This window comes from Triticum dicoccoides, chromosome 3A, assembly GCF_002162155.2.
Source record: "Triticum dicoccoides isolate Atlit2015 ecotype Zavitan chromosome 3A, WEW_v2.0, whole genome shotgun sequence".
NCBI lineage: Eukaryota > Viridiplantae > Streptophyta > Magnoliopsida > Poales > Poaceae > Triticum > Triticum dicoccoides.
Genome location: NC_041384.1, coordinates 1,829,496 through 1,842,685, shown reverse-complemented (window position 1 = coordinate 1,842,685; position 13,190 = coordinate 1,829,496).

Below are 13,190 nucleotides of genomic sequence, written 5' to 3'. Positions count from 1 at the left end.
CGCGCTGACAGGCGTGTCCTGGGGCTCCGGCTTGACGGGGCAGAGGTGGAGGCAGGGAGAGCCGCCGGACGAGGAGGAGGACACCCCGGTCTCCATGCGCCTCGGCGTCCAGGAGCTTCCCCGACGGCGTGAGAAGGACGGGGGAGCGGGGTACTAGAGGCGCGACGTGTTGCCGCCCTCGATGTACTCGAGGGCGGACTCCAACATGCGCCCGGGCACGCCCCACCACCGACGCCGGCCGTCGGCGTTGAACTTGCCGGAGGGCACGACGCCGTTGGTGGCCTCGAGCTGCTCGTCGTGCCGGCGGCGGAAGTATGGCTCCCAGATTGGGCTGTCGGGGATGTACCGGGGCCCCTCCCTCGTCGCACGCGGCAGGGACGAGCGGATGCGTGCGATCTCCACACGCCGCGCCGCGCCGGTGGGTACCGGGGGCACCGGCACGCCGCCGACGCTGATCCTCCACGCCCCGGGCACCCGCATGTCCGGCGGGATCGGGTACTCGGCCTCGAAAAGGAGGCGAGCCTCGTCCTCGTGCAGATGACGGCGCCCGAATCCATTCGCCGCCGCGCCGTCGCCTGGGAAACGCTCGGCCATGCTTTCTCAACTGGTGACGGCGAGAGGAGGAAAGGGGGAGAAATGAGCGCGTCGTCGGTGGATGATCGAGGTGAGTCTCTCCGGCGCGCTTGCAGTCGACTTTTATAGGCGGAGACGCTGCGTGGTAGGCTTGACCGGCGCGTTACGTGTGGCGTGATTGCGTGGTTGCCGAGGGACGCGTCGCCCAGCCTTCACTGCGCCGCCCGTGAGGCATCAATGGAGGCTGACCGGTGCGGCAGCGCGCGGCAGCTTTGGCATTGATTCGCCACGGGAAACGAGGCGATGAGGACGACGAAGAGGCGAGAAGAGAGTAGAGTCGCTGACGCGGCGGGCCCGCGGCTCTTTGCGCCAAAAACGATTCGCCTGGCGCCCCCGAGCGACCCCCAGCGCGTCGGGTTCGGGTTGGGTCCGCCGGCGTCAATTTTGGCCCGAGCCGGCGAAAACTGGGCTCTTGAGAATGCGACTGGGCCGATTTTTTGGCGCCGGCGGACGAAAAAACGCCTAGGGGGCCTTCTTGGGGCGCGGCTGGAGATGCCCTTAGCAAGTGGTGGCGGTGCTGGTCAAAAGCCGTTTGATGGGACCCACGCGACAACAAACACGTTGTTTTGTCCTAGTCCTATATGATGACGCGTACTAGTGACTGTTGCTTTCCATGCGTTTCCTGGCTTTGGTTCACATCCATTCCGTTCCGTTCCGTTTGACCGCGCAAGTGCAATGCTTGATGACATGCACATATGCACGTGACTCCAACGGACTACAAAACCGCACGCGGCTTCAAAAGGATCAACGGAGCCCGGCGGTCGTCGTCTTGCTCCCGCCGTCCAATTCTATTCCCTGATGGATTCTCACCTCCTCATTTTCTCACTCAACGGTGCCCGCCGGCCAGATCGGGTGCCGCCCCGGAGTTTGGTAATTTCAGCTGCGTACGAGTACGACTCCTCGCCGGCCGGCCACTCCTTGTCGTCGTCCCCGTCCTCAACACCCGTCCAGATCCGCACGCCAGCCAGCACAGATGGCCAACACGATGCCCTCGCAGCCACGGCAGCGCGACACTCTCGCTAAAACTGCTAGGAGTCACTGTCCAAATACCCACGGTACAAGCTTGTCGTGCAAGGCGGGCCGGCCACAGGGATACCCCACCAAGCGAGGGGATGAGCTGCTCGTCGCCGCCATCCACCGGCGGGCTTTGCACATCAGCCTCGTCTGACAACGACGTAAGAGATAAGAGGGAGGATAAATGGGCAGCAACGGCTAGGATTTCACCCAAGACGACCCCCTGGACAGACACAGGCATCCGTTTCTCGTTCCCAATTATGAACAGTAGTTACAGAGATCATAGAGTGCTATAAATGCCTTCGATTATCTTCTCTCTGGTGTGAACTGAAACATAATAGCATTAACTAGCAAACGAGGTTTGCAAATGTGTGGGCTACATTTATACACTAATAATTTTATTAGCAATCGTGTGAACTATATATATACACTAGTAATGTTGTTAGCAATCGCATGGGCTACATATATACAACATTGACATTTGTGCCCCTAACTCGAACCCACTACTCAAATTTACCCCCTGACTTTTGATGTGCTCAAATTTGCCCCGAAAAAGCATTTTAGGTCATGAGAATACCATTCCAGCTGGACAAAGTTGTTTGACCCAAACTTTGAAAATTCATAGCAAATTCATATGAACTCAAAAGAATGCAAAATGAGATACAAAAATGATTATAAAAATATCACCTATATGCACATGTCATTTATGTTCATGACAAAAACACACTTTAAAACCCTTTTAGGGTTTATAACATTAAAATCCTATTTAGGGTGAATGCAAATAAATGCACGTATAGGTGATATTTTTATGAACATTTTGATATCTTATTTACGTTCTTCTGAGTTCATATGAATTTGTTATGAATTTTTAAAGTTTCAGTCAAACAACTTTGACAAGTTGGAAGGGCATTCTCATGACCTAAAATGCGTTTTAGGGGCAAGTTTGAGCACATCAAAATGTTAGGGGTAAATCTGAGAGTGGGTGCAAATTATGGGCGTAAATGTAAATGCCTCTAAGATTGCTGTTAGCAATCTTGCGTGCTACATATAAATACTTCTCCCTCCATCTTATAATATAAGAGCGTTTTTGACACTAGAGTAATACTGTTGTTAGCAATCACGTGAGCTACATATGTACACTAATAATGTTGTTAGCGTGGCTGTTAACTACGTCTATGTATAGAAGCTATGTACACAAAACACACAAACACTATCATTCACAAAAAGGAAAAGGAAAAATAGAGTCGCTATCAAGTACGAGTCCTATCGAATAAGCTGTCCAAGCAACTTTTAGCAGCTTTTATTTATTATAAAGGGGGCCTGCCTTTCACAATCATGCACCCACGCCTTCCAAACCAATCCTCTAATATATTGATAATATAGACAAGTAAAAATTGCCCAATCAATGATCAGGTGATGATTTCGACGTCTGTCTGCATATAAAACCAAACTAGTTACTCCATAGAAGTTGAGATATGGACTGACAGGGCAGTGAGACGACTATGTATGCAGCATTGGATATGTTGATTAGCTTCGGATAATCATATATATGTGCACGCAATACTTGTGGGCTCAAGGCAGATGTACGCATTCCGTGACGCACCAGGTGATGTGACACAGGGTGTGTCTGGACTTCCTGTCGATTAGTATAATCCGTTTTTTTGGCTCTTTTTATATATTTTCAAATCCCCCAAAAAAATTTAAATATGTTTTCCTTCTATATTTCAGTTTTATATTTAATTTGTTTTTGTCTCACTATGCTCATTTTAACACTTTCTGGTATTGGAGTTAATATACGAAAAACAAGTATCAAGGGAACAAAATTTGGTCACATCACTATTGGGCCAGTACCCTAAAACGGCATACTCTAACCACCGACGAAATAGCTTAAAATGGCATGCATGTCCTGTCGATTTAAGCCTTTTCTATGAAGCGATTACTGTTTTTTTTTTCTTTGAAAAGTAGCTTGGTGTAAGCTAGGCAGGACAAAAAGAAAAGATAGAATAGTTAGCCACTTGAATAAGGCCCGAAGCGCGTATAGTACTGGTACACGATCACGGCCGGCTAATATTCTAATCACACTTTGATCTCTCAATCTCCATTGCTAAGCTGTCGATTTCATAGTGAGACGGAGCACACATGCTCGATGTTAACGCGTTCAACAGAGAGTTGACAGATTTTAAAATTATGGTCTTGACTTTTGGTCGCACGAGCTATACAAAACTATAAGTACATATTTGCATTCACACATATTTGCACTCTGTAGGAGTTGCCAGTTCACCTAATTTCAGCACTTTAGCATAGCCAGTGGCAATTATTTTAATGAAGATGTAGTAGTGGCAATTAGTTAACTGAAGATGTAGTAATGTGTTTATGGTTTCATCCGACGTAATTAAGATGACGAGAGTGACACAATAATAGTCAAATTAAGCAATCACACGTGGCATTTTGGTGGAGTGTATACTCATCTGCGCACAACCTCGGCCCGGGAGAGATCAACTAAACATGTCATAATTTAAAGTCATGATCTCACGATCTTTTGATCAGGATATCATGTTTGTGGGCATCAGAGTGATGTAGAGGTTGGGGACCTCCTTTAGAAAAATCATGCCAAACTCGACACTTTGTAAAAGCTTACATTGTTATCCAAGTGCAATATTTCTCCATTTAAATCTATGTGGGGGCTGATCCACATGTTGTTTTGCAAAAAAGTTATTCTTTTCACCTTTTACAGAGCTATTGTTGTGAGGAACAGTCACAATCGAAAATAATTACTAATGTGGAAAATATAATATGGCAGTCACTTCCATGCGCCAAATAAAAATGTACAAGTGGTCGTGTAGATTGATTCCTTGCTGGTGACTCTTCGGCCCCGCCCAATCACCGTCTGGCGCATAAACATCTTCATTCGGCACATCACATCTTCATTCGGCACGTTTACATGCATGTAACATTGGCCTAGCTCTCCCTTTCATCCATCACTTCTCTTTTTTCTTTTGGCGCGTAAACATCAATCTATTTGCTGAGTCAATGCGTAGTATATATTCATTTGTTATGGAGGATTCATACTTTACTCAATCTTTCTATCATACGCACCCTCACATCCACATATATTGTCTTCTGTTTCGTACAAAGTTTCATTAGTTTAGAAACTAGAACTTGCTTTTTTGTCAAAGAATTATTAACCTGGCTGTCAATGTCGGGCCAAAGTCTTGATGTTGAAGGTATTTGTTTCTTTCGCCAATTAATTAATTTGTTCTCAACGTGCAAGTGCAAAATATATGTAGTCTGAAAAAGGCCTCATGTATCCACGAGGTCCAATTTCTTTAATCTGGCCTAAACCACTAGCTAACTAAGGAACTAATATTTATTTGTCATGGCGAAATTGCGGCTGTTTAGTTAAATAGTTATTGTTAAGTCACACTGCTCTTTTGGTCCTGGCCATGCGGCTCATAACCAAGATACATATTGCACAACTCACGGATTTGTTCAGGCATCTCCACCATGCAATTACACAGCCATACATTTACCATAATGTAGATCTCGAGCTACTAGTACATGAAATGCATTGCAAAAATTTATTTTCGAAAAAAGTTCTCGAGCGATGTACTAACACATATGTTATTGGTTGGAGAGGGTGCATACACCGATCGAGAAATATCAATGAAGCTTTGCTGCGTCGTGTCGTCATCGTTGTTGTTATACTGGCCGCAGTATACATACAACACATTTAAAATGGACCCCAATAACAATGGAGCTTGCTGCTTGCTAGCCTGCCAGCCGACTCAATGGCGGCCATCTCCTTCTTCTCCTCCGGCAATAGTCCATCCTAGAGAGCTTTGGAGCGCAAGAAGGCCATGTTGGAAGTGGTGCAGAGAGAGAAAGGGACCAGAGGAGGATGTCTGCGGGTATGGCCGAGACTGCAGTTTATACAGCAGGCAAATGACAATGGTGGGCGCAGAAGGACGGACGAGTGGCGCTGGAGTAGGTTTCTCAGTAACCACGTGTCATTAATGTGGATGATAGACAGACGACCGTGATCTCGTTTGAACACGGAGCAGTCACATGCACCAGAAAGAGGCACGGGAGGCGTGCCGCTTCAATGCTGGCGCTAGTGAGAGGTCGCGTCTACTCTGGCCGGGCACGAATGCGGCACTGATGTTCTGGAGCACCACTGACCATTCAGGAGGAAAGCGCTGGCGAGGCAGGGGGTTTGGGTTGGCGAGGGCGGCCAGACGCGGGCGTGGCAGTTCCGGACGCCTACAACATCCCCCCCCCCCCTTGTTCTCCGGTTTGCGAGAAAAACACGTTTGGATCGCTCGGTGAACAACCCGTGGTAGATGGCACAACACGTCAGAAGATGCCTGAAATGCGACTGTACAAAGAATCAATTGAGTGAGGGATGGACGGACGATGAGTAGCAACTATAGCAAGTGGTGGCGGTGCTGGTCAAAAGTCAACCTCTCTGGTCTGGATCCACCGTAACGTTTTTATTGTCGCGTGGGTCCCGTCAAGCGATGATCCTCTTGTTTATTTCTTGGACGCGTCTAGGGAGTAGCCGGGTGCTCCCTAGCGTTTCCTGGCAGCCCTCCAAAAGTAGTAAGTTTTTGTCCCCCTTTCCAGGATAGGAAAGCACATGGTCCCGCCTCCCGATTCCCGCAACCAACCATCGAGCGGGCAAATCAGCTGGTCCTCCCCTTCGCCCGATCCCTCCCCCACCCTTGCACGTCCTCTTTTCTCCTCACCTAACCCCCGCCCCACCTTCTTCTCTCCCAAGCAGTACGCCAAAACAAATTATTATGACTATACTATACTTCAAGTCCCATGTACTTTACAAAGTAACAACACTTGGCACTTGGGAGCTAATGTATGATATTCAGCAAGTATCTCAAGGTTAAGCCGGACTACAATATTCGGCATAAGACAGTTATGAAATTCAAAGTACCGGCTCATTTATGGTTAAGTGAACCGGCCCTTGAGGACTACCAGTAAAGTTTATTCTATTGGACTCTAGAAATATCTAAAGGAAAAGCTATAGCCTAGATCATAAATCTACAGATCATTCAAGGTTTTATCATAATCTGAAGACTTGGGGGCTGGCAGAATATAAGTAAGCTGGAAGAACATACCTCATACTTCAGCTGCAGCTGCTTGACCATTTCGATTTTCGAGTCACGGCTGGAGTGCACATGGCTTAGATAGCCGGACAATATGTCGTTGGCGTTCAGATGGTTATAATGAGAAATGTCAAAACGCACTTTTTGTCTCTCCAAAGCCTCTTGTTTAGCAGTGTGACGAGCCAACATGGTGGGATTCCCCGAGCCAATGACGGGTCACAAAGGAAGCCCAGAAAATAGTCAAGACGATGGTTTATTAAAAGTTTATAGAAGGCCTGAGCCCGGAGGTGGGGCCCAATATTGTAAACCGCCGTATGTAAGGAAAGACTTGTAAGAAAAGGCATGTAAAGAAGTCACCGAGCCGGACACGCTTTATGAGCCGGCCGGGACTCTGTAGGCCGTCAGGCGTCAACCCGTGTATATAAAGGGATGACCCGGTGGCGGTTTAGGGCAAGAAACAAGAGATCGAGAACCAAGCCGGCGGATTAGCCTCTTGATGATCGAAACCCCAGCAATTCCAACACAACTAGACGTAGGCTTCTACCTTCATCGTAAGGGGCCGAACTAGCATAAAACCTTTCGTGTCCTTTGTCTCGATTAACCCCTTTAAGCTTTCTAGTTGCGATGGCCCTACGACTAAGTCATTTTGCTAGGACATCTGCCATGACAATTCCATGACACCGTATATAAAGGAACGGAGGGAGTAACATTAAGTAGTAGATGAGATTTGCAATCGCGTGGGCTACATTCATACATTAATAATGTTGTTAGCAATCATGTGAACCACATATATAAACTAATAATGTTGTTAGCAATCGTGTGGCCTACATATATCCAATAATATTGCTGTTAGCAATCTTGTGTGCTACATATAAATATTACTCCCTCCGTTTAGTGTTTTTGACACTAGTGAGTATCAAAAACGCTCTTGTATTATAAGATGGATGAAGTAATAATGTTGTTAGTGTTAGCAATCACGTGAGCTACATATATACACTAATAACGTTGTTAGTGTGGCTGTTACACACGTGTATGTATAGACACTACGTACACAAAACACACAAACACTATCATTCACAAAATAGAAAAGAAAAATAGAGTCGAAGGAAAAGAAAAATAGAGTCGCTATCAACATACGTGTCCTATCGACCATAAGCGCGCCAAGCAACTTTTTGCAGCTTTTATTTATTATAAAGGGGGCCTGTCTTTCACAATCATGCACCCACGCCTTCCAAACCCATCCTCTAATATATCAATCAAATAGACAAGTAAAATTGCCCGTTTAATGATCACGTGCTGATTTCGACGTCTGTCTCCACATAGGACCAAACTAGTTACTCCATGGGAGTTGAGATATGGACTGACAGGGCAGTGAGATGACTATGTATGCAACATTGGAGATGGAGGCGGAGCACGCTGCAGAGGAGGAGGAGCCCCCCTACATGGATGAGGTCGAGGACGGGGAGGAGGAACCGGAGCCCTCCTACGCACCCGTCCACTCGGCGCCTGACACTGATGTCGTAGACATCTCCGACGACGAAGATTAGGTAGGGTGTTAGGTATGATTTATTTTAGAGTGAATTCCGGTTTTTACCCCCTATTTTGACATTTTTGACACTAATTACCCCATTTAGCAAGATTTCATCCATTTTACCCCATTTAGCAAAAATGTTGCCACAGTTTACCCCGTTTAATTTTTTTGAGCATTCTGACTGGTGGGTCACAATTGTCGGGTCCAGCTGGCATGCCACGTCAGTGGTTTTTCCTGGCTATTTTTCTCACTGCTGAACTGGGCAGCGCCGCTTCTTCTGACCGGCTCAGCCGATGGAGGTCGCTCGCGGCACGTCCAACGTCCAAGTCGGTCGCGCGCCACGCTCGCCTCCCATGGCTTCTCGTTTATGTTGCTCTCCCCCAATTAACATTCAAACTGATTTTCTTATAAGCATCAAGTTCCTCTAGCATGTTCACCATGCCTGCATCATCTGTTAACTCAATCATGGAGTTCCCGTTGGCCCCCTTCTTCTGATAATTAGCGCTGTCCCAAGGGTTGGAACCCAATTCCTTCATCTTCTCCTTTATATCAAAATAAATAATGAAATACCTCTCAATCATCTCTGGCTCTAGATTCTTTTATCTACAGACATGTAAAATATGCCTAACACTCTACATCTCCGTTGCCATCCGCTTTGTGCAAGAAAAAGAAAAATGAATTAGTGGCTGCAATCATAATATACTCTAATACGGTGAACGAACACGTTTCAGCATGCATCATAAGATACAAAGATCCAAACTTCCTTTACAGCTAGCAAGTAACAACACATACTCTTCAGTCAACATATTTGCTACCTAGATATTTAGATATGTAGGTGCATCAGAGTTAGTAAAGTAGTATATTTACACCACTTTAATCTAATCTACAGAACCATCCATACTTAAGGCCATATATGATAACTGAAGAAAAACATACATGATTTTAGATTATATTGGTAACAATTTCTCCTATAATTTATTCAATGGTAATATGACATGCTGATCAAGTACAATCGTCCCATCAGAATACTTCAAACCGGAAATGAGTTTAGTAGGGAAAAAAATAGACAGAAAAAACCCGTTGACGTGGCATGCCAGCTAGACCTGACAAATTGTGACCCGTAGGTCAGAACGCACGCAAAATTTAAAAGAGGGTAAATTGTGGCAACACTTGTGCTAAATGGGGTAAAACGGATGAAATCCCGCTAAATGGGGTAATTAGTGTCAAAAAAGTCAAAATAGGGGGTAAAAACCGGAATTCACTCTTTATTTTACACGCTTTGTATGGATCTAGGGATTGAAATATGATAGATTCGAAAGCAGCGTAGCAAATTTAAAGCATGACTGGTTACTGTTTGTAAAATATCTCACATCTTCACAAAGGAGGAGATATGCAGGTACTACATGGCTACACTAGTAGATTTCAAACAAACCTGAAGCTCACTCACGAGCAAAGTAGAGCAGTACGAAGCTAAGCTAAGCTGCCGCGACTGATGAAAAAGCAACAAAGAGAGAGATCATGTGAGGAGGACCGACGACGAGACGGCGGCTGCTGCGGCGAGGCTGCGGAGCCGGTGGGCGGCGCGGCCGGCCTCGAGGCCGATGCGGGGGCAGAGCGCCTGGGCGTGGAGCGTGTAGAAGATCTTATCGCCGACGACGGAGAAGCTGGCGCTGACCACCTCGGCGCCCTCCTGCTCCAGCACGGCGATCACCTGGTGCAGCCGGAACGGCCGCCCGGCCTCGCTCGCCAGCGCCACGTCCAGCGTTCCGTCCTGGTGCCGAACCTCGATCACCGGCAGGGCGGCCGTCTGTGCCTTGTAGTCGCCGGCGGAGACTGAAGATGAGCAGCCAGCGGTGCCGCCAGAGAAGACGGCCTGCTTGCGGCGCTTGAGGTGGTCGATGCGGGCCTTGAGCTGCTTGATGTAGGCCGTCGCGCTGTCCAGCTGATCCAGCTGCGTCGCCGCGTCCTGCACAGACACAACCAAAGCCGTCGTCGTCAGACCATGCGAATTGATGAATTTGCGCACACACAAACAATCTTGTGCTTTTAGTGGCTAAGTAAAACAAAGAAATGATCCACTGATGTACAAAAGAAAATTAAGATTTTGTGTGGAAGAGATCTGCGATCAGATGATTGATCTGCGATCTTGTGTAGGTGGGTGAGATGATTATTGTGAAGACATCTTTTGAGGATTTTGTTGACCACAATGTGTAGTTAAGCTCAAGGCTAATCCGATTCGGGACGTGGAGCGAATGAGCGAGTGGTACAATGATGAAGTCGCTGTCTGATGAGCGAATCAATCGTCCACGTGTGGAAATAAAAATCTTGCTCACGTCTGTTGTGCACGTCGCCACCACCAACTAATTTAAGCCAGACAATAATTCATCTTGAGTGGACCAGGGAAGTACTGGTGCTCCACATCACATCACACATGTATTTATTTGTCACTTTTCAGAAAGAAAACAGGTCTAGTACTATATTATGTGTACAGGCAGCTATGAGTAACAGTGACGTTTTTTTGTTTGTAAATATGCTGTATTATCTACTGTGTACGTATATGTTACTACTGTTCGGTAATAGTGTCGGTGGCCAATTATGTGTGTGTCGTCTCCTGACAGCGGCATGAGTTGGGCTAATGAATCTGCCAAGAAGCGCCTTTTACTGCCGAATCAACAGAACAGGAGTGGAAGAAGAGAATAGTTCGATGTTTAACGTAGGTAGAAGCGATTGGGTTGAAGCGTAGGGTTGGATTGATTGAAGGTGGGACAAGGCTGAGGTGAGGTTTATTTATACAGCAGGCCGGACGGACGGCGACTGATGATTACTTAAGAAGTGGATGCAGAGTAAAGGAAAAAGAGTGATCACGGTGAGCAGCAAGTGGTGGTGGTAGTCAGAGGTCAATCCCCTCTCTTCTTGTCCGGGTCCACCCAAACGTGTTTGGTTTCGTGTGGGTCCCACCAACCGATGATCCCCCGCTATGTCAAATGGACTACATTTGCGGCTGGGGTAACGCTTTACTACCGTTTTTACCAAAAATCACGAAATACGGTCAACTCGGCGTCAAGCGAGTAACAAAACACACTAATTTAGAAATGAGCTGTGTCTAACAGCATAACTGACATGTGGGCCCCATCTGCTGGGTCGATGTGACGAGGCAGTCGAGCCGGGGAAGAAGAGACTGCCATCCTCTGTTTCCATTGACCGGATCAGTGGGTACCTGTGGTGGCTGCTATCCTCGTCATCGTACCCGTGGTTTCCACATATGCTTCATAAGATCATTGAGTAGCTACGCATGCACCTGATGACCTTGAAAATTCTTATGCATCCGTAAAAAGTTCATAAGCTGAGTTGCATCTTGATTTTCCAGGTTTTGAGTTTGTTCTCCAGATGCTTCAAAATTATTGGTTTGGACTACACCGTCACTCTCATCCTTGATAATCATATTGTGTAAAATAACACAACATGTCATGAGCCGCACAATGTTTTTGATTCTCACATCAATACAACTCCACGAACAATTCCCCAACGAGTTTGAAGCACTCCGAATGCCCTCTTCACATCCTTCCTAGCCGCTTCCTGCATTGTTGCAAAGTGGCTTTGTTGTTGCCCTGTGGTTCGGATGTGGTCTTCACAAACGCCGCCCACTAAGGGTAGATGCCGTCAACAAGATAGGTATCCCATGTTGTACTCGCGGGCCTTGATAGTGTAGTTGCACGGCGGTGATTCCCCATTACAAAGCCTCCTGAACACGGGCAATCGTTGAAGCGCACTGATGTCGTTGTGAGATCTCGGCATTCTAAAAAAAGCATGCCAAATCCAAAAGTCCGGTGATGCCACCACTTCTAGTACGATGATGACCTTTTTGATGTGGCCTTGATATATTCCACGCAAATCTTTATTTCTTTCTTTATTTGTACACTAGCCCGCCACGCGCAAGCACGTTGCTCGTCCTACTCCTATATGATGATGCGCGTCGGTAGTGTTGCTTTCTATCCCGTTCCATTCCGTTTCACCACACAAGTGCAATGCGACAGTACAAACACATGGCCTCAAGGAGGGGATTCTGTGAACGAGAGAGGGCATCTCCATGACCGTTAGGCGACAGGGAGGCGATCCGGGGCGATCTCCGCGCCCGACGGCGGAGCCACCGCCCGATGCCGGCGATCGCCGCCGGGTGGGCGGTCGCTTCTGGGCCCTCGCCGGATCTGACGATGATGATGCGGACGAGGATGGAGCGGAGCCGCCGGGGGAGTCACCGCCGTCTCCTACGCCGTCGGACCTAATCTGTGAATTCTTTCATTCAGGTTACTCGGAAGAGGAAGTAGCGACCACGGTGGACAAGGTGGTTCCCAGAGACGATCTGGCTCGTGAGGGGCTGCACGATGGAGAGAAGATCGAGATTGTTCGCCGGATCGTGCATAGAAGGACGGCGCCGTCGGCGCTTCGTCCATGGAAGGGACCTTTACCCAAGGTATGTTTGCCGAAGCTCACTGTGTTTGATCTGATCCGACCGGATGCGTGGGTTACGGTTAAGAGGAAGAAAGGACGGAGGTTGTTGTCCCGGAATGTGCGTCCGCCGGCGCCGGCCATGGAGGCCACGGCGACCGAGATTCGATCGACGAGGGCGACCGCGCTCGCTCAGCTGCTTGGTGCGGCCGGGCTGGATCGGGAGCCTTCGGGCCTCGTTGCCAATGGGCCGGACAATAATGGGTATGAGGCCCATTATGTCTTTCAAGACCGGTCCGTTGAGTGTTTTCTGCCATGCACGTCCGATCCTTCGATCGTCCCAGCGCAGTCGGTACGTGCCGCTAGGGTTCATCGCCAGGGGAGTCGTGGTTTCCCGCAGTGTGGATCGGGCAGGGCGAGGAGGATCCCGCCGCTGCTAATGGCTGGAC